The sequence below is a fragment of the Drosophila erecta genome, unplaced genomic scaffold, assembly GCF_003286155.1.
Source record: "Drosophila erecta strain 14021-0224.00,06,07 unplaced genomic scaffold, DereRS2 tig00000092-arrow-pilon, whole genome shotgun sequence".
In the NCBI taxonomy this organism is placed as follows: Eukaryota; Metazoa; Arthropoda; class Insecta; order Diptera; family Drosophilidae; genus Drosophila; species Drosophila erecta.
This window is the reverse complement of record NW_020825207.1, coordinates 18,438,362-18,460,715: the sequence shown is the minus strand read 5'-3', so window position 1 is coordinate 18,460,715 and position 22,354 is coordinate 18,438,362. Positions and strand designations below refer to the sequence as shown.

At 43.0% G+C, this 22,354-nt stretch overlaps 1 protein-coding gene across 4 annotated transcripts in view; it reads right to left on the bottom strand.

The window, feature by feature from the left end:
- LOC6548947 (protein sickie) overlaps positions 1-22,354 on the bottom strand; it is a 135,234-nt gene that overhangs the window by 73,305 nt on the left and 39,575 nt on the right. The window contains exon 1 of one of the 4 annotated variants that reach the window (XM_015156479.2): positions 15,966-16,564. The exons of the other annotated variants lie outside the window; for them this stretch is intronic. The gene's annotated coding sequence lies outside the window, so the exon portion shown is untranslated. Of the gene's footprint in view, positions 1-15,965; positions 16,565-22,354 lie in introns of those variants that run through there. 4 annotated transcript variants of the gene reach the window in all.

Below are 22,354 nucleotides of genomic sequence, written 5' to 3'. Positions count from 1 at the left end.
CCTCAGCAGTAAATACATTTCGTAGTCTTAGTCTTTGAGTTCCACCAACTGGGTTCGATAATCCCCTTGAAGAGACAAAGCTCCCTCAAACCAATTAGCAACTAATTAAAAGCTCAGACGCACACTTCACATACACTTTCCAGCCGAGAAAGATCCTTGTGCAGCGCAGTAGACTCCTTGGCATTCGGAAATCAATAACCAAAATCCACACGAATTCTTCGAATCACTCAAAATGAGAAAATTCCTGGGCAATGATAAGCAGCCAGACAATTGCATTCAGACACCCACTCGAATGGGAATTTGCGAGTTTGGGACTCCGAAATGCGGAAGGCAGCGCAAAATGGCAAAACAATTTCAATAATTTCAAGTGTCCTTCGTGGCAGGACAGCAGTCACTCACCAGTCGCCTTCGCAGGGGTTCGATGCGAGATTGGGCGATTGGGCGATTGGGCGATTGGGCGATTGGGCGATTGGGCGATTTGGCGATTTGGGACAATTGTCGCCAGAGTCACGACTTCCACAGGGGCGATAAGAAATTGCGAGATAAATAAAAGCAAATGGAATTGTTGGGGGCGGCTAGAAGTAGTGCCCGCTAAGACTGAACTGTAAATTCAATTTACGAATGACTGCAAGTGCAACACGCGTACTGCACAAGCGATTTGGCTGTTTTGGCTGTTTTGGCTGCCTGAGATGGCCAAAGGCCAAAGCGAAGTGCAATTTGATTGAAGTGAAGAAGTGTAATTGAAATTGCCGGACATATGTGTTTGCCGGAGCCAGGAGACGGCGTAGAAAGGCCGGGGAATCCGTAGATGGAGCCAGTTTAATTTGGCAAGTGCAATCGGGTGAAAGTTGAGTCGGCCATCGATTTGAACCTTTAAGTTCGGAAGTGTTTGTTCCCGTAAGTCAAGTATCCACACTTGGGCCATTGCAAAGTAGTTAAACGCACACAACAACCAGGAGCATTTTTGAATGAATAATAAAGTTTAAGGTTGCCTTGAAATGAGCCATTTTACTGTGCGTTTATTAAACTTTATAAACTTAAAAGTGTGCTCTTGGTTTCCTATAATTGCTTCCTATGCCAGAATTTGTCTTGCTAAATAAGAGAGTGGAAGTGTGAGCGGAAGCAAGTGTAGTTCAACTTACAACTTCCTGAAAACCAAGTGGTCCTGGGAACTTAATACCTGTTCATATCAATAAAGTTAATAAGAAACTTGTATGGTTTTCTAAAGACGCGACTCTGGGGACCTCCCACTGGCATTGCGCAACGCAAACTCCGCCACATCCGCAGTTTCCTTCCCACTCCGATCAATTTCCCGGCAGCCACATCGTTACTTTCCTCTGTGTTGAAATATTTAGTAAGATTTCAGCGCATTCACAGCAATTGTAGCAACTTTTCAGCAAGCAAACGAAATCGTTTTCAGGGCTTCCCTCCAGGAGGAAAGCCACCCACTCCCCGAAATGCGTTCCTATGGCGACCTTTGGCGAAGTGCGTGTGCTCCGGCGCATTAAATTGATTGCGATAAAAATATTTCCAGGATGAGGCGCGGCCAATTTGAGTTTAAGTTCCCCGCCCACACACTCGTCTCTCCGGGATTTCCTTCTTTTCCCTCGAAACTGTAGCAAAGAAAATGAAATTATCGATAAAGCCAGGCAGGAGCTTAAAGACCTAATAAAACTGCAGCCATGGGATGCTGGCCCGGAAAATGCCAGAGAGGCGAGGAGGCAAGGGGGCAAGGAGGCAAGGAGGCTGGGGAAAACTAGCAGGTAAGCACACACGGTCACAATTTAAATATGCATTATGATTATTTACTGCCAGCGCAACTTAAATAGAAATTCAGTGGGAGAGTAAAAATAAAAATATAAATAAATATAAAAATAAAACGTGCATAAAGAGACGAGGGTCTCAGCTCGAGATGATGATAAGCCGGGAGCTCTGGGTGGGGAAATGGGAAAGCATAAGCAGGCAAATTGCGCACGCAAGCCCCTCAGTTTCCTCCGCTCGATTCGAACGTCTGTTCCCGTATCCCGTGTCCCGTGTCCCGTATCCCGGATCCCTGGGCCAAGGCCTCCTCCACCTTCCTCGCCGAGATTAGCCTTGGAGATATGGAATGCTGAGGTGCCGCTCCACCGCCCGCTTCACTTGGGGCTGCCTTCAATAGGCGTCCGAAGAAAGTGCAGCGCCGGCTAAGAGCATTCGCTGCGAACGTGTTTCCCTGTTGCACTTACGCAAATCGGAGGGGCATTTCTCCTCACGAGGGAGCTGCGTAGAGGGGCTCAGTTTTTGCGTGTACCTTTTGCATCAATTTGTATACCAAGCAATCAATTTAAGAATTCATTTTCCGATTTTTCCGATACCACGTACCCCTACAACTATGGAAGCCACAAAACAGGTATAATATTGAATTTAGCTGAAAATGTTTTAAGGCTCAGCTGATGCTCCATCCGTACAATCAACTAACCAACTCTATCCACAAATTCCTCTCAGTGTCTTGAGCGCGTTTGCTGCATTTGCCATTGGCACACAATTGGGTGAGTTTTCCTTCTTTTGGTGTTTTGCTTTCCGGGCTGTCGGGTCGCAACACCATCTTAGCCTTAGCTACGCCTTAAGTTATGCTGTGCGAGTATCGCCTGCCGCCTCGACCTCCCACTTTTGCCACCCAACAAGCAGCAACCAACAACCAACAAGCAACAACCAACATCCAACGTATAACAGCCGACACGGATGCCGCTCTGAGCTGTTTTCATTTTTATCCTCGCGTTGCGATGCGAATGTTTAGATTGCGAGCAATTGCAAGTTGCGTCAAAATATTTGCGCCGGCTGACACGGAATGCAAGCTAATAATTTGGGGAGAAGTGCAAGCTGAATTCTGCGCAGAACATAGCAATCAGTTAGCTGCGATGCGTTGCCAGGGATCAAGGGCACAAATTTGTAAAATTAATTATAAATATCAATATGCGTTCAGAGTTGGTTCCATGCCCGGCTGCATCGATTGGAAAATATAGGAAATATTTGCCGGGCAGCTATTCCAAACTCACTAATTGGTCGGCGTAATCAGGTGGCTCAAAATATGCCCATAAATATGCATGAAACAGCAAACAAAACTCAAATAATTAATAACCCGTCATTTGTGTTGCCGCTGACTTTCCACGCCCAAAACAGTGGAATGCACACATTTTAAGCTTAAATTTCATTTGGGCCAGCGCGGCATCAACGGCATATGCAATTTGCATTGTTTGCATAATAGTCAAAGATTCGTTTGTTTTACAAATTTACAGATATAAAATCAATACAAACACCGTGTCGGTGAAACGTCATTAAGCCCACTCACCTGCAGCGAAACAGAAAATGTTGAATGTGGCCAAAAGTGTTAAGCTTTAAAGCGAGAATATTTTCGAGCGGCCAAACAAATGACAATGGCAATGGCAAAATACGGATTGTTCTGAAAGCATGAGCTTTTTTCACATCGATGATAAATCGTGACAGCTATTGAAATGAGAAGGGGTTACGTTGACAAATCAAACATGATTGCCTCATATTTTTTCGAGCTTCATTGCGGACTGGTTGATGGGCACACACTTTTAAATGACTTGTTTCAAATTAATAAGCCTAAAAAGTATCTGTGCCTGTAGTTCACCCCGAAAAAAAGATATCCAGGAGGAGATAGATATCAATCAAAAACACGCATTTTCAAGTTGTTTCGTCTTCTGTCTCCCAGTTTTTTGCTAAATCGCCTGTAATACATTCCGGTCGTATTCAAAATATATTCTAGTGAAATATTCGGAATATATATTGCCAAGTGCATTTTTCTTCATTTTTACTGCAATGCATTTTTCAATTACTCCTCTCCCTCTGCGCACATTTTATTCCGACATTTTGCCCTGTTTGGCTGCTCGTTTTACACAGGGAGAGACTCATAAGTTTACGTTCGAATTTGGCGTTTGTAGTAAAACGAAATTGATATTTTATGGCCAAGCTCATCTGGCCGAAAGGGGAAAGGAGGGCATCGGGGAAAATGGCATACAGCATACGATTTTCAAAGTTTATGGCGCGTGTATCTGTTAGATACGTTCCCCTGTACCTTTTCAGTGTTATTTACATGAATACTTTGTGCGCAGATTTGCAGTTTTTTCTCTCCTTTTTTATAGTTATTTATGAATTGGGCATTGTTTAAGCCGCATACGAAAAGCACGCCAAACTCAATCGACACATGGCCCATGGCCAACTGCAATGCGCGTTTAGATGCAGCAGCTTTGATTTAAAGCCCTTTGCAGTTTGCACATGGATTGGCCTTTGGAATTGATTTTTTCTTTCCAAATAGCTTTGCCGGTTATTTAATTAGTAAAGGGAGCATCCGGGCTTACAGCTGTAAAAAACCATTTAACAAATGTGATTTTTCTGCCTTCGGTTGTTTATTTAGGGGAACCAATACGTTTGCATAGACAGATATCATATTTATTCATGGATAAGCTGGGCATCACTTTTAATATCATTTAAAATCATTTAAAAACGAAATATATTTCGACTTTGAAGCTGCTTACAAGCTCTTTCGTTCGCATATATAAAGTTATACCCTTGGCTAAGCGGTTTTCTAGTTTAGCAAGTTAACTTTAAGTTAAAGTTAAATTTAACTTGCGTTTCTCTAGTTTCATTCCCATTCACAAATACTTCATATTTTCGTTAAATTGCCAGAAGACAGCTCCCAATCTTCGCAAGAATCTTGATTTTTTAAAAGCCTCCAAGGCAGAACACGTGCCGTTTGTCGGTCCAGACTCATTTGATTATCAAGTGACAGGAGCGAGGTAGACAGTGTACTTGTACATGGTAATCAACTTCTGGCAACTTCAGATTGTCTTTTTCTTAAGAGAGAGATGTATTTATGAGGCCCATAAATAAAATGGCACACCAAACGAAAAAAGCAAACGAAGAAATGTGAAACGTGCTGGGCATAAAATCTACCAAATTCAAATTTGTTTAGCCCCACGTAGGAGAGTCCCGAATCAAGTGGACTGAGGCAGGTATAAAAATCCGAGTGGGGTATCCAAACAAAATTTGATATTTTCATTAAATGATATTCGGCTGCTGCGGTGCCACATCACATAGTCACATCGCACATCCGTTCCCATCACATTCGCTGTGCCAAAACTGCAGTCGAGCGTGAATCCGAGGTTCTGTATCTGTGACTCCGTGGAAAAATATACTGCAACTCGCATACTCGCTGTACCCGTATATATTTTAGCGATTCTAGTGTCTAGTGCGGATCCGAAAGGTAAACAAACAAATGGACTGTGCAAGCAAATGAAATATTGAAACTAAACAAGCTGGAACAGGTGTCAACATCGCCTTTCGCCGTTCGGAGGTTTCATTTGACGAGTATTCTTCCACCGATTGTATTATTTGCATTTCATTTACGATACGTTTCCCTTTTTGTTTGCCCGGCTTCTCTCCACTTGTTTGGTTTGTTATTTTTCCATTTTGCAGGTGTCCAGGCCAATTTGGGACCCAGAAATCAATCAGCATTCGAATCGCTCACTTATTTATCAATTGTTGTCGGCGGTTTGGCCGCCTTTGTTTTTCGGCTCTTTTGTGCCTTGAACTTGACACTTGGGCAGCCATTTGGCCACCCAACAATGCCGTTAGAGCCCCTGCTGGCCAAAACGGATCCAATATGCCCCCAAAATGGGCCAAAATAATACTCGAAACGTTTCTAATTCTATGCTAATGACAGGGCCAACGCAGCGGAAGTCGTGATTTGGGAAAGCTCAAATTGTAGCTCATGGCCGAGAAAATGTTCCGGCTTGGCTGCGATGGGAACATGGATAATTATGGCTAATTAGGTGAATAGACTTGTCGAACCCGTCAGCAAATGCAGCTACAAATCGACAGCCCGTGGACAATTTTAGTTGATTAGGTTGCTAATTTATAGGCACGTGTATTTACTCAAAACGGCAGTGAAACTGTCGCTGAACGATTAATTTTGGATTAAAGGCACTTGGATGATTATTGAATATCAATAAGCTGACTAAGCGATACAAGGAATTTTGAAAATTGTATCTTTTTTGTACGTCAAATAGATCAACTAGTGATGCACTTTCACGCTACATTACTTACTCTTTAGTACTTGTGTATATTTCTTCTATATTTCTATTTACTTTTAGTTGCATCTAGTTTACAATACCAGAGTCCTAAAGTCTAAAGATCGGAGAGCCCAGATCGATCTATGCAGTGATTTTCGTTAAGGCAATGCTAATTCGGCAATTTTGAAATCAGGTCAGCAATCATAGGTTGCCACAGCAGCGATCACTCGAGGCAGTCGTTAGAACCCCGAGCAAAGGCGTTTATAACTTTGCTTTTATGGGCCGAGTCAGCAGGCAAAAGTCGGCGAGATTCAGACTCAGATTCAGATTCGAGTACAAGGTGTGTCACTGCGAATGCTTTCGTACTTTGCACTTTTCAGCCAGAAAAATGAAAGATACGAGTGCCGCAGCGTCGGCGTTTAAATAATTGCGCTGTCAAAATGCGTTAGGCGTTTATTTTGGCCTACGGACTCCTCCGCCAATCCGCCAGTCCGCCAATCCGCCAATCCACCGATTTCGCCATGTCGCTGCGCACAATATTTAATTATAGGCTACATTTAACACAAACTCCCCGCTTGCTATTTGTTATTTGTTATGCATAATGAACTTACGCATGCAAAATTTATCAAATTTGCCACGCAACACGAACGCAGAATATTTTATGTCGCTTGATAGAACTTCGTGTTGCGATGACACTGAAATATTTTAAATGTAATTTTCATAATTCAGATTCTTTTGCCTCTAACTGTTCGGTTGCGCTGACACATTAATTATGTATTGATGTGTGGTTTTAATGCCCACTGAGGCATGCTGCTTCTTATGCTCGCAAATTGAATCTGTGAATAGGTGATTAGCTGATATTTCGCTAATTAGCTGGCTGTGACCCTTTAAAAAATAATAGTTCCTATTATTGTTGCCCGGAAACAGACAATAATAGCAAAGTACTGAACAAACTCAACAGGAATAACAACAATTTGGGGCTAGGCCCCATCAGAGGCCCAAAGCTAAGCTTTAATCAGAGGCCAGATCGATCAGGGATCACTGGGAATCAGAGCTCGGATATTAAGACCTCTTCCAGGAAGTCGTGTTACCAACCCGTCGGTTTCATTCAGGCCATCACGCACAGCTATCTTGCAGGTAGTTCCTGAGTGACACGACGTTGGGCTAGGTAGCTCGAAGTTGCCAGGTTGCATGGCTTGGACATATCCTTGAAGCTTGCATTTCTCGGCTGTCAACTGTTTAACTTGGCTTAACCTGCCCCTTAGCACCGCTCCCCCGGGTTTTTTGCATATTTGACTTTGACACTTCGCAGTTGCAGTTGCAGTTGCAGTTGCTATTGTGTGTTGTTGCTCTCGGCCCTGTTAACATGTCCAACTGTTCGTTGTTCGGTCCGTCGGTGGGTCTATATGTCGGTCCATACGTCTGTCTGCCAGGCGGCTCCTACAGCTCCTACAGCTCCTGCGCCCAGCGACAATGGGCTGGGGCATTCCTCTTGAACACGCAACGTGCAATTGTCAGTGTCAGGCGTTGTGGCCAGTGCAAAAATATATGCGTACGGCAAATATATATACTCGTATATATATGAATGTATCTGCCTCTGTATCCGTGGACATTAATGTTCGAATGGAAGATCTATGTGCAGTGCACGAGATGCTGCAGTTGAGTCTCCCAATGTCCCTTGTGTGAAACACAATATATGTAAATACTTCATGGCCTTGTAAACACTTTAATGAAATATATTCAAAACAGTAAGCAAATATAAATTTAATACCACCAAAAGAACTTATGTCATCATATATTCCAGAGCATTTCCACTTCGCTACTCCTTTGAACGCCCATCAATTTGACAACTTTTTTAGTGCCACCATCAGTCAGTTGCGAGATAAACTGAGCGAATCGAGTGATGCTTTTCAGACCGAATGCATTATTCTCGTTTTTCCCATGGCCCGGAACAATTGCATCTTCGGGATGCAGCCCGAACAGAGTTGGCAATTCAATTTAAAGACCACGACTAGTTCATGGCCAATGCAAATTGTCGGTGGAATCCAGTTTTCCCAGCCTAATATGCCTTTTAACGAGCAAAGCTCTTCAAATGGCTGGAGGGCATCGGAAAATCGTGGTACACGCGTTTTCTGGTCATGTTTGACAACTGCCGAAAATGCAATTAACATTTGTGCCCGGTAGTTGTCAACAGTTCCACAGACAAACACGTTCTCATGCGAAAACACGCCTCGAGTCAGGGGCGGTGCTTGGAAAAGAGTAGTGGGATCATTGGGGCCTAAGCTACATCAAAGATTGTAGGTGTAATTAAAGCCAGGCTGGGTAACAGTCTGAAAGCTGGCCGTGCTTTTAGGATGCACTCTAAGGATTCTAAGGCATATTTGACCCACTTACATACGTCTTAACTAGATGTACGTACTTTTAAACCATCAACAAATTCCGGGGAACACTAGAAATTCCCTATTAAGTGATCGGGAAAGTTGATAGTCTGCCTTTTTCTCCACACCCCCTGCAACTGAGGGGCGACTGCGCCACTGCCCCGGGCGGAGGTAGCCATGCACAAACAGTTCCGGAGACAATTGCACCGTTAGAACTGCACACAAATGAATGCCCTTTGGCACCTGTCGACATCAACCTGGTTTGTCCAAAATGCTGCATAGTTTAGTTGCACTCTGCGAAATTAGCCAATGGCCGAAACTCTCGAAACTCTGAATTCGGCATTCCGGGGGATTTGGATTGGACACTGGGATGGACGGGAAGGGATGGGCCGTACTGGGACGAGGCAGCAAATTTACCTGCATTATTTGCACGTAGGATCCCCAGCGGAGTGGAGGCCGACCTGGCCGACATTAATGCATAATTTTGCCAAACTATTTTGAGGTTTGTTTGCCTGGCAGGCAAACCGCATGCAGCAGCTCCAGTAGCTCTCTCCATCGCTCACCCCACCCTCCCCCACTCGCCCACTCCCAACCAGGCCAATTTATTTGTCATGTCAATATAAACGTCGTGTAGCCAAACGCACACTGAGAAAAACAGGCCAAAACTATATTGATATATGCAAAAATTCGTGAATGTATGAAATAATTTCTTGGAAGATATCAGTCAATTACTTTGTATCTCTTTTTGGTACAGTATAAATACAAAGGTTAATATAAAGTGGGTGATGTTTGAAACTGAATATGTTGTCGTATTTTCGAGCCCTAGAACCAATTTTAAGTTACACTTCTTTTGCTCACTGCCTAGACGTTTAGAGATCAAGGAGAAGCTCCATCTGGCTTTCGCATTCTAGCGAAACATAATTTACTATGCCTCCGTTTTGGGATGCGGCTTTCCTTGCTGCTGGCAACGTGCCGAGCTGACAAATATTTGCAAATGCAGGCAGCCAACTAGTTGGCAATTGTGAATTTAATTAGATTTTATCGGACAGGAGAACTGCGAAACACAGACAAGGTGAAATGGTGTGCTAATGCAGTAAAATGGCAGCTTTTCTTGGGAGTGTCGGATGCGAAGACACGTAACACATAGTTGCCGAAAGACAGATGTTAGCCTGGGATCGAGTTTCAGCTACAAATGTGCTTCCAAGAACTGACTATGGTTTCGATTGCCAATCTGTATTAGTTTACTGGGCCCCCACCCAACCCTTCGCATTCAATTAGCCTGAACAAACGCGGCGCAGCTAGGCCTCAAATTATAGTCTTATGATTTCCTGTCAATCTCAATGAGCGTCGCTACTGCACTACAAATGCTGCAGTACCGAGCAGCGCCTAGAAATCGAATGGCGAACCAGTAATAACCATAACAACAAACTGATTTGTTGGCCAATGAAGCGTGGCTAATTGCCGCCACTTGAATACTTTGGAGTGAAAACTTGTCGCCTGCTAATGAAGGCATTACCCAGATTGCAGACTTTGTAAAGCGTCAGTCGAAATCGCTTTCCACATTCCCATACCCATACCCATACCCATTCCCATTTCCATGTCGAACCTGACATAACAATGGCAAGAGGGCGCCTTTTGGCCGGGCTAAGATCGCCCCGAAGGCGCAGCCTGTTGCCATGTTCAACTTTTTACTTCTTGCGATTTTTCAACGCCTTTGCCACAAGATTTATGACCGCACAATGCGTGACCAACTGGCGGGAAAAACAAGGAGTGGCCGTCGCTCTTAGGAGGGGCACACTGTGGGGCGAGTGGGGCACGCACCTTTCTTCCTTGTTAATTTCGAACGAAATAAGAGTTGTCGTGCTAAAAAATGTGTTCAATCAATATTTTGATTGCGTGCAATTCTTTCCAATGCAGTCGAAAACGAAGAAAGAAAGGCAGTTCTTACAAATGAATCGAATTAATCAGGCATCAAGGAATGCAACTCCAGAGACTCTCAATTACTGTGCACACTTATTGCTCACTTACTTTCGTAGTTATTGTGTTTGGTTTGAAACGGAGAACTAATGGATTGCTAGTTAAGAGAATGCGATTTTCAAATAGCAGGACCATAAGCCATACAACCAATTAATAAAGCGAAAGGTGCTAGGGAGGAGATTAGAGCAATTTTGTAAAGTTATCCCATCCTTAGATAATAGTTTATTGTTCATCATATTCAGATATCTGTATTTGATTTTTGTTATACCTTATGGATGAGCTTTTCGCATCGTCTTAGTCATTCGCTTGGCAGCCAGCCAAATTAAAAGCAAAACAGCATTCCGGCCAATCCCCAATCCGTATGTCTAATTACTCAGTTCCCGTAATGCTGAATTCCTCGAATTGTAAAATGTGTCACTCCATCTATTCGCGCATAGAATTGCGTGGGCGTCCGCCTGGATTTCGTCAAATCCCTGGCGAATATTTTATGCTAAAGAGGCGAAAATGGAAACCTCAGAACGCAGCTGCGACTCAGAGTCAGATGCAGATGCAGATGCAGATGGATGGAAAGTGGCCAGGCCATGCAACCGGAGGCGGTTGCACATGTGGGTGGCTTGACTGTGCCATCACACCATCGTCGTCATCATCAGCATCATTGTAATCTGCGGCACGATCATCGTCATTGAGATTTATGTTTGTGTTTATGCTGCTGCCGGTTGACATTTCCGCTGCGTCTCTTCAATCAAAAAGCGAGAAGCGGCGAAGTGATATAAAATAAAGTCTGCACGTACCAAAAAATAATACAAGACCATCGTATCTGGACAGAGTGACAATGTGAACCAAAGTGGCAAACAATAAAATGCAAGTCGGGCGATAAATGATAAGGCACGTCGACTCTGCTGATTGCAGTTCAGTTGGACGGCACTTTGTGCTCAAGCTGAAGTTGAAGTTGAAGTTGCAGTCGGTCCAGTTGGCCCTAATGAATGGGGCTCTGGCCACTTGGCTTCGAGTGGTAGAGTGGCCAGGACTGCAGGGAAATGACGTGCTGCAGCCATTGTGCATCTTGAACTGATTGAGTGGACGGCTATCTATTGAGCCGAGTTCCTTTGAAGGAGCCTCTTTGGCCGGGTAAAATCATTCACGTGCAATTAATTAAGCCATTTCGTTCGGTTCAGGTGGGATGGAGGAGCGGAATTGGATATGGGCCAGCACCACGTTGCGTTCTATTGGAGGGAAAAGGTTAGAAAGCACTTGCATTAATAGCTCGCTAATTGATTTCCAACCACAAGCTAACGCAACTCAATTCAAGGCTTTTCTGTTTAGCGACCACAAATTATATATCAGCAGCAATTTGCCTAATTATATTTTAAATGTAGTTTTTACCAAACACCAACCTTCAGCCATAATAGCAAACCATTTCATTTTGCAATGTCTTCTTGTTCTTGTTTGATTGCCGGCCAGCTGAGCTACCTAAAAAGTAACTTCCTCGCCGGAGTCCTATATCAAATTAATGTGAATTTCGCCCACGAAGTTGGCCAATGTTTTCAGTACGCCCCCCGGCGTACCAGTAAAAACCGAAAAAGAAACCGAGCAAAACTGTTGTTGACTGAAGTTCGCCGACCATCGAGGGGCCCTCTAACAAGCCCAGCGAAAAGCCGAAGCAAAATAACCGCAAGCCAAAATGAATGAAATCAATAATTTGTTTACTTTTGTCAAGAAATTTGTTGTGGCCACCCAGGAAACACAATGAGGTGTCAGGAGATTGTGATCGAATGAGTGGTGTCCCTAGTTGAACATTGAACAAAAGTGATATTCTGGATACTTTAACAATTCAAGAAATGAAGAAATATAACAAAACATTAATAACCATTAAATAAAGTAAACTAAGGGAAACCTCTTAAAATTGTTGATCGGAATGCATTAGAACTAGCTATTTGAAGCCACCTTTTCAGTACAACTCGCGATGCGTCACAGCCCTGCATGCCCGAATTACAGGGTACTTCCGATTTGGTTCACACACTGCCCAGCGCAAAGGCGAGACATTCGAAGCCGTGCTAATTTGTAGCGCCCATTTCCGTTCTTTATGAGTCGGCGGGTCCTCCGCGGATCCTTTGGATCCTCCGATTCGCGCTGTGCGGTCCACGAAAGATTTTCTTTATTGATGCCCCACAATTAGCACGCCGCAAGAGCCAACCGCTGTCGGACTCGGACTCGGGCTCGGATTCGGATTCCGGTCGTAAACAAAGCTTAACGCCCTTTAACCAGACGATACTCGAAACAAAGTACACAAACCGCAAATAAACCAGCGACCTTGACTGCGGACCAATAATGGGTGAGTGTGAGGTGGCCAGCCATGTGGATGACCACCAACTGGCCACCAACTGCCAACTGCAGCCAAACTGAGTCACCTTTGAGCACGGAACCGGTTTACCATTTAACATTCGGCCGGACGGCAAAAGGTTCTTTGAACCTAACCGTTCTGAACTCGTTGATGGATTTATTTTGTGTTTAATGCGGCCGATTGTCGAGTAACGCGTGCCGTTTTCGTTCTTCGAAATTTACTTCAGAGGAAGCGCGCCAGTTGACACAACTAATGGGCTGCGTTAATGATGAGATATTAAAAGAATGTTCGGGTAGTATCTCTGTGAAATCTCCATGAAGTATGGGACGGTCTCATGTAGAGTTCCTCCAATAAAGTTTAGAGATACATCAAACGCAGTTTGATGTCCTAGTCAGTACTTCAGATTATGCAGAAGTCTGTTAAGTCTTAAATTACCTGAAATTGGCAATTTAAAAGCATGGCACACTCTGATATAATTTATTTACATCCAGCCAATTTGCCTGCTCACTTCCTCAATAAATTATCGCCATAAGCCGAGGAGCCCTAAAGTGTTGATGATCCTAATAATGATAAATGCATTACTTTCAAATTAGCACTGAATTATTTTGCAGCTACTAGACTTTCAACTTAATAATCACAGCTCCAACTTATAAGGACTGTCACTAGTTTGGGCTGGCCCCGCCACTGACCTACTAATTGGGGTTTGGGCTCCCTCCATCTAATTGGCAAACGCAATTTATGGCATCGAAAAACACTTTCCTCACCTTCGTGGCCAGCACACTCTCGGCAATAATTGGGAACAATCGGGCTTAGAGCAATGTTTGCCGTGTGCAAATTGGACAAATGTGTTGCGGAAGTTGTGCGGAGGGGCATAAAACACGAGACACAGAATTCCATTTGCCATTCCATTGAGTAGCAAATCGGAAACAGACAAAACCAACTGACATGCCTGTGTTTCGACCAAGTTTCGCCTTTGGCATTAATGGGTAACTAACTTGACAATGCGCTCCGACGATTAGCAAGGGGTTTTTGTTTGGTCTTCTGTCCAATTTAAATTTCTCTTTGCATTGGATGGAAATGGCGAAACACGACACGAAAAAGTTCGATTGGAAAAATATAGTTGGCAAGTTAGCTGCGCTCAACTTTTTGGGCAAACCATTATAATTACCTTGCAAATTCTTTTTTTTAAATATTCCAAAATAACATATTTTAAAGGGAGACCTAATATATATAATAGTAGTTAAAAAAAGACTGATAGGAGTTAGTATATAATATCTCATAAAGAATATCAACAACAAAACTGGAAACAATTACTTTTCTTTTGTTGACATATGGTGTTCCAGAAGTTAGCATCTTTTGGGATTAACCCCAGTTCCCCGTAAATTCAGTTTGGCATGCTGGATCACACTTGTTTCGCCTTATAACGTGGAAGTCTCAATTAATCCAATTCCTCAGCCAGCTTGGAACACATGACGCACACGATGACTCACCTCCGAGCGCAACTCCAGCTCTCCTGCCACTGCCACTGCCACTTTGCAACTTCATTGGCCCGCGGACCAAAGTCCACAGGCCGTTGCAGCAGCCGTTTGTCTCGTGGCTGCGGCTTCAACATTTACCCGGCTAGACAAAAGCCTAATTCTGTCTGGCCAACCAGCTGTCAGCTGTGCAGCTCATAGGTGGGTGGGTGTGTGGGAAAGTAGCCCCACTAAATGGATGGAATGGATGGAATGGAGATGGATCCGGCAGCCTAACGAAAATTAAATTTAATACTTGCCAGCCAGCAACCCGCCCAAATCTTGTTAAATTAATAAACTTCCAAGTCAGTGTGACAGCTTGTTGCAGGGGCAAGTCAGGCTCGATTTAACGCTCAATTTGGTGGCTTAGGCTTAGATTTAAGCCGCGGTATTAGCCATCCACGGATGATGATGAATCGCCAGCGGTGGCCTAAGCTCATCGCTGTGTCAGTGATAAATAAAAGCTCATTAGTTGGCCCAAGCTTCTGGCCAGATATCTTCCTTCGACTACAAAAAAATAAAAACTGGCCAATCGGACAATCTTGACAGATAGCCAGCCATTGACTTTTCGTTTTCCCAGAAAGCCCAGCGGGTAGCTCTACAAAATCACGTTAACTGCACACAAAATCTGGCCAAAAACCACCCAAGAGGTGATCTCTCGGGGGATTAGTTCAACGAAATTTAATAAGCCCCCCTTAACAAAGGTCAATAGCAATAATTATGTAATTTGTAGCTGGAATGGGCATTTCATTGTCAACCTCTGAGGGGCAACCGCCATCATAGCCATTCACAGCGACAATAAGAGGCAATAGAACGACAATAAACTTGGCTGACAATACAGGCAAATGGGATTGAAAAGGTAATTTTATGTACGAAGAGCACTTTCAGAGTGGAATCGGAGGCAGTGGCTGCGATTTGTGCTACTAAGAGGGGTTAAGGTCCAACTAAATCGAGTTCACAAATTGTGTGCACCAACTTCATTACATGTTTTTACTTTGATGTATAAGCTTAATGGGAATATAAAGGAAGTTAAAGTGAAACGGATTCCTCTCGTTCCGATTGAATATCCCTGCAGTTCTGATTGACCTATCGACTTCTTACATTCTTTACACTACCTTTTTAAGGACCACCTTCATTCACTCCGATTGCAGTGGAAAGTGTAACAGTAGGACGAGGACCCCCGTGGCCCATACTACGCCTCTGATCCGTCGCAGCTGTGCCCCGGTTTTAGCCGGAATAGATGGGCACGTAGCCGAAGTTTTGCCGCACACGCCTAGCCACAAAGGCCAAAAATTACCTACATGTGGATGTGCGTATGTATGTGGGTAAAAAGGTGAGCCGAAAGGAGGTTCAAACATATGTGTGCACATATATAGGTTCACAATAGGCAGGGAAAGTCGTAAAAATGACGTGGCTAACAGGACGCAAAGGGCGGAGATCGAGGACGATAGGCTAACAAGGGGCGTGGCCCTCGCGCCTGCCAGCGGTTTTTGGGTTTTCCTTCACCTTTTGACAGTTGTGTCATGATAATTAGTTTTGCCCTGGTCGGGGGTGTCATGCCTTCCTTTTTATTACTCCTCACATTGTTTATGTTGATTTGATGTTAATTTAACGTAAAATTGATAAATATCTTGGAATGGAAAGGGGGGCACGGGGGAATGGGTCAAACATTTTCATTTACCTCTTCAGCTTTTCGGGTTTCTGGCTGCTGTTGTGTTAGCTACTTGAGGTTACTTGACCTGCATACGTCGATGGCACGAAATGGTTTTCATTCCTCTTGTTGGTTTTTACGTTTCGATATTTCTGCTTTTTTGGTTGAGTTTAATTGGAGCAGCCAGAAAACAAAGACGCTTGAACGAAATTTTTAATTGATATCATCTATTGCGGAATTCGCGCACAAATATGTATGTACAACGTGCACATTTAAGGCAATCAACGTTCGCAATTAAACAAATGAAATGAATTTTTTCTTTCTCAAGCCTGACAAACCATCGTCGAAATTTGCATGAAGTCAGCACTGTACACTGGCAGAAAACTCCCGCTTAGGCCCTAACTGACGTTCTGACGTTTGTGTGTTTGAACACTTTTTGCACTCTGGGTTGGCCAATAATCTGCTTTTGATTAGCAATCAATTTTATTAGCTTTTTTTTATTCACTTCCCGCGAAAATGTAACCAAGTTCGTAGGAGCCTACGGACGCGGCGCTTTCAAACGACGAGAAACTCAACTGAGCCGAGCAACAGTTGGTTGTCTACTGACTCGTAACCGGCAAAAGATCGGTCGCATCATCTGTTTTTGCTTTTGTTTTGTTTGCCCATTGAATCGATCGCACAGCTGTTTAGTCACCAGCAACATTTTGCAGACAGGTTTTGGAATGTTGCCAGACTGGGGATCGCTGGGAAAGTTGCTGGCCAGGGAAATGTTGCAGACAGTGCTGACCGTTTCGGTGGGATTTCCATTTGTCATGCAAAGATGCTCTTTTTCCTGTGGAACTGCGTGATATTTGATTATTATTGATTATTGTTATTTGCAAGACAAAGTGACTAATTTGACTATCTTAATTTCCTGCGAATGTGATTTTCATATCTTCACATAATGTCTTTATAGTTCTTGGAAAATACTGCAACAAAGTCCCAACATATTGTAGTTCACATCTCAGCAACATGTTGCCCAACAAAATTGGTACTAGCTGGTTGTATTTGTTGTTGTTTCCCTGCCCAGACATAAACACATTTCAGTTCTTCAATTTTGATTTCTGTTTCTTGACAGTTGGGGGTGTGTGGAAGAGGCACAGCGCTCTACTGTCTGCCACATCGTTCTGGGGGCAATGAGTAAACAAATTTTAAATGGAATTTTCAATAAGTCATCAAAGAGGTAGGTACGCATGCACATATATGTGCATGTATATATCTTTGTCTTGATGGATCACCTCTTGTTATTGTTCTCTTGAATGGACTCGTAAACTCCGACACAGTCCCCAAGTCCCCAATAATCCCAGCGATCGCGAGCGCAGTTCCCTCAATGAATCCCCCCATCGAACCATCAACGAGTTCAATAGTATCATAAATTATAATTGCAAAAACGTGCAAGACAATGCCCAAAGAACAGAGCCGAATTAAAAAGTGGGCCAAGCTGTGCAGTTCGTTCTTTTCAGTTGAGTTCTACATGGCGCAGCGAACTTGCGAGTCAACTGGCAATTAAAGCTCCACAACCACCGCCGAATGAATGGCTAAAGTGGCAGTCGATAAATCTATATGGTAATCACGAACTGGTCGCATCGCCAAATATAAGAGCGATTGGAACTGGAGATCTGTTGGACTTTTACATACACTATTTAAGTATTCCAATGTACATTTTTAAGATTTCAGTTTTTAGATACAAATAAAAGAAATGTTACAATACAAAATTCATGCAAATGATAAAAATGTCTCGTAATTAAATTAAATGTAAGTTAAAAGACAAATCATGACTAGTTCGAATAGTACTCTTTTTGTACTTCTTTATTTATATTTCATTGATATTTCTTACGAATTCGCTCAGAATCAAAGTCCCAACCTCATCTTAAATCGCAAGATCCTCCAGCGATTGCGACACGCTGGTATCCAAGATCATTCCGCAGATCGTGAAGATCCCTTGTAACCCCAGCGATGCCAAACCTAAATCATGTGGGTGGCTTTTCCACAAAATCCAAATCGATGATAAATTGCAATGAACTTCTCGCTGTGGCCTCTAAAAATGATGTCAACAAGAAGTTCGCTGCACATAAATTTGGAGAGACGAGGCCACAGTTGAAAAAATCGGGGGCCGAACTGAAAGCCAGAAATATGTCGGCTGGGTCAACCTGTAGGCAAAGAGCAAAGTCTGCCAAGTGTATGTATATACATTATGTACATATATGTAGAGGCCTTTGGAAGTCTGCATCTCTGTCTAAATTTAGATAGAACATCTTGCAGAGCACTCGAAATGAGGTCGATGTTATGTTCCGCCTTTTTGAAGTCGTTTTGGGGAGGAACCAGTGCAATTAGAGGAGCATCAGAGGCACCCAAATCGACTGTGGGGCCCCGTGTCTAATTAAGTGCGTGAATCTTGGCAAGAGTTGCTCACGAAAAAACCGGACCGAAAATAGAAATGTATTTCCACACATTACACATTTTGGACTTGGGCCAAAACTTTGAGCAGTTTAGCCAGCCAATTGAAGTGTAATTCACTTCCGCTTTTGTTTGTTGACCAAACAACCAGTTGGGAAGCCAGAGCCCAAACCATAACCGCAGCGAAAACAAAATCCAGACGGACCAGACCAGGACCATGACCATGTCCATTTCACCATTTCACCATTTCACAATTTCCCCATTTCCATGTCCATGTCAACTGGCCCAGCAGGCGACAACGGGCAAACATCTGTCCAAGTCCAGTTATCAGTGGAGCTAATTCCCCGACTGGCCGGGGTCCTCAGTCCGATTTCGTTACTGGGCATGGAACTGGGAACCGGGATCTCAGCTCTGAATTCTCCACTCTGCACTCTGCGCTCTGCACTCCCCCAATGACAATTACCGGGTACGACCACAGCTAAGTACCAGACAGGGGATTTCCCGCCGCACTGCCCTTCTGAGCTGGTGGAAAAGCTAAACAAAGTTCTCAAACACACAGAAACACAGAAACACACACGACCGAAGGGGGATTTACATTTGTAATTAGAAAGCTTTGGCGAAACTTTGACGAATTAACAGCCAAAAAACGAACACGGAAAACCCATCAAAATGAACTGGGAAAAGCGCTCTTAATATACCCTAAAATAAATAAAACACGTAAATACAAGGGTGGTGCACTTTTAAAATTGATGCAGCTTCAATATTTTATGTTATCAATATTAGTATTTTACGGATTATTCAGTGCCTTATGTAAAATGTAATAAACTTACTAATAACTTCTGGTTGAAACATCAATTTGTTTTCGAACTTAATTAGGAGGAAACCAAAAAACATTACAAAACAAATTACACAAAACATATTCTGTGCAGTAAAAATGTTTTCTGTGTTAAGGGTAGTTCTCTAAAGACTTGTTTGTGCCACATGCACCAACCAAACGCAATTTGGAAACTTTCAGTCGCCAACTTGAATATTGCAGTTAATGTCTCTAATTTGCTGGAAGAGCACTTCAGGGCAACACGACAAACTAATGAAATAATGTTGTGGCCTTATAGTTTTCGAGATGGCTCAATTGGCCAACCCCCGGCTTACATGGCGTATGATAAACAAGCTCCCCAAGCGAATCAAGTGCACTTGTTCTGTTGACCAATGTTCTGTTGACTTGGCTTATGGGAGCTGCTCTAAGCAGGCTTAGAGTTGTAATTTCTAAGTGAAAAGAATTGGCATTTAAGTGGCGGGGTAGCTAAAGTTTAGTGCGGCAACTGTACTTGAAAGTTTCCCTGACCGGATCACGTGCCGCGACTAATTTATGCAACAGAAGGCGCAGCCATTGATTGGTTGCCCCACCCACTTTGCACCCAGTTTCCCGCCCAGTTTCCCGCCCAGTTTTCCACCCACCTTCCAGGCTTTTCTTCTCGTACAACTTAATTTGTGTGCCGGAATTTATGGATGCTGCACGTGCAAAAGGGCCTGAGTGAGCCTCCCAGAAAGTTTTTTACCGCCTGATTTGTGGCAACAAAACTTTGTTGTTATTCTTTATTTTTCCTTATTGCCTTTGCCACGCAATTGTGAATTGCAAAACACAGGAAAGAGCGCAGTTGAATTTGTATTTTATTTTCTTAACCCGTAGAGCTGAAGAAGATTGTGCAAGCCGGAGTCGACTATATTCAGCCAATTGAAATGTACACAGAAAAGCTTAGCCCCCGACCAGCAATTGTGGCATTGTAAACTTTAATGTGGAGCCATTAAAACTAGGCATTGTTTACCATGGAAACGATGCAGGGAAACGAAGGAGAAATCGGTATATGGTATCTGGTATCTGGGCTACGAGAGGAATTTCCCTAAAAATAAAGCAAAGTCTGCTGCATTAATGAACTTCAATTTGGGGCCAGATGCTGCATCCTCGATGCGGCACAGGAAAACGATAGAGGAATCCGTAGCCCCATCCTTAGTTACCTGCCACCTAAGCAGATTTCATTTTAGATAGAGCAGACGTAAGCTTTTTCATTGAACTACGAGCATTGAAATCTCCCGGACAGCTGAAGAGACGGAAAAGCCAACGAATGAGGTTTAGGGCACAGTAACCAAAGGTGGAAATTGGGCTGCACGAATTTTTATGCATTTGCATTTATCTTAAGTGGGCTTCGACGTGTAAACTGATTGGAGCAGTATTTTTTAAAAAGATTGAGGCTGACTGGGCATCAGGAATTTATCTTGGCTTTTGTTGATGCATGCAGGTGATTGCCTTAGTAAAATATTAGAAAAGTCAGAAGCCGTTCAATGCCTTAATATATCCTTTGTTTTCCGCCAAGCTCTTAAGCTGCTCTAAATCTCTGTTTAAGCCACAAGATAATATTGCATTTCAGCCGTCCTTCTGAATATTTTATAGTTATCATCGCAAAATCACTCAACTTTTAAGCACTTAAATCGATTTAAGGCGGAAAGAAAACCTCAACCTCTCGAAACGCTCTTCAATCAGGGCATTTATCTGAAACAACAATGGCTCGACTTCTCCGAGGGGCAAATCAGTCAAGCGCATTAAATTGAGCTATTGTTTTAGTTTAATTACATAATAATTGCCTGTGCGTTGTTATTCATGTTTGTTGGCTGCTAATAACTGCAAGCAGCTTATGGCAAAAACCCACAACAACTCCAGCAAAGCGTAGTCAATGCCCGAAGACTGTGGACTATGGCCACAGAAACTGGCTACAACAGGAGCTTTTGGCCTGCACAGGACAGGATGAAAGGACAAAGGAGCAAGACAGGCAATTATGTAAGACACAGCATGTGCTTATTTTGATTTAATTTGCCATTTAAGACTCGCCCGCCTGTTATTTACATACTTGATTGGGAAAATCTTTCTGTGCGAGCTCGTATGTACCATTTTACCTTTTCGACTTGCAGCATCCACATGTTCCCTTTGTTTTGCTTGAGAGTGGAAATCAAATTAGTAGCGCTGTAAAATTCATTTAAGTAAATTTGCACAAATTGCTCTTTGTTTCGGCAGTGACAGCTGAAGGTAGGACTTTAAGGGCAAGGTGAAGAGAGTCCATGGAAGAAAATTATTTAATTCTTATATTCTTGTTGCGCGGAAAATTCTGAATGTTGAATATGGTCTAAACAATTTGACTGATTTGAAAGATCTTTTTAAAAACAGATTCTTATTTCACTCAGAGAGAAAAAGAAATTAAATTAAAGAAGTGAGTATATTAATTGAACTACACACAGGATGACTACTAAAGCCGGTCAGTTTTCAAATGGAAAACAGCAAGAGCGAACTATTTTAACGACTCTGTTAACTCTTTCGTAATAATAGGAGTGCAGTTCAAACTGCACTTCAGTTTCGGCGAACTTTAAGCCACCGTTCTAACCCTTTCGCCTTTAACTCGATTTTTGCGGCCTTTAATTTAGATGCCAGGAAACTTTGGCTTTCGGTTTTTCTCCTACGCGTTGGCAAGTGCCGTCGCTAAAGTTGACTTTGAACACTTTTACGTTTCGCTGATTTTTCAAGAGTTTCGTTTTCCTTTTTTATTTTTCGCTGCGGCTCTAGCCACATTTGACTCCGGCCCGGATCCTTCGGCTCTTTCAGATGCACCCTGTTCCTTCGTCGTCACTCATTAGAAAAACGTTGCGAAAGTCGAAAAAAAATGGGCACTACGTGTTGCAGAGTCGAAAAAACGGCAATGAAAACCCTCATGTAAAGTTTGCACTGGCAAAAAGTAAGCTGGCTCGCAAAAAAGGTGGAGATGGTTGAGAAAAGACCAGGAAAAGTTTATTACAAAGTTTGTACTGAAACACGCGCCAAAGAAAGGAGAACGCAAACTAAAGTTTAATATTTGATTTAAAAGTTGATAAAATTTACTTTAGTCTGCACTCAATGCACTCAGCACGGTGTTATTTGTTTTTATTGAATTTGTTCAAATGTG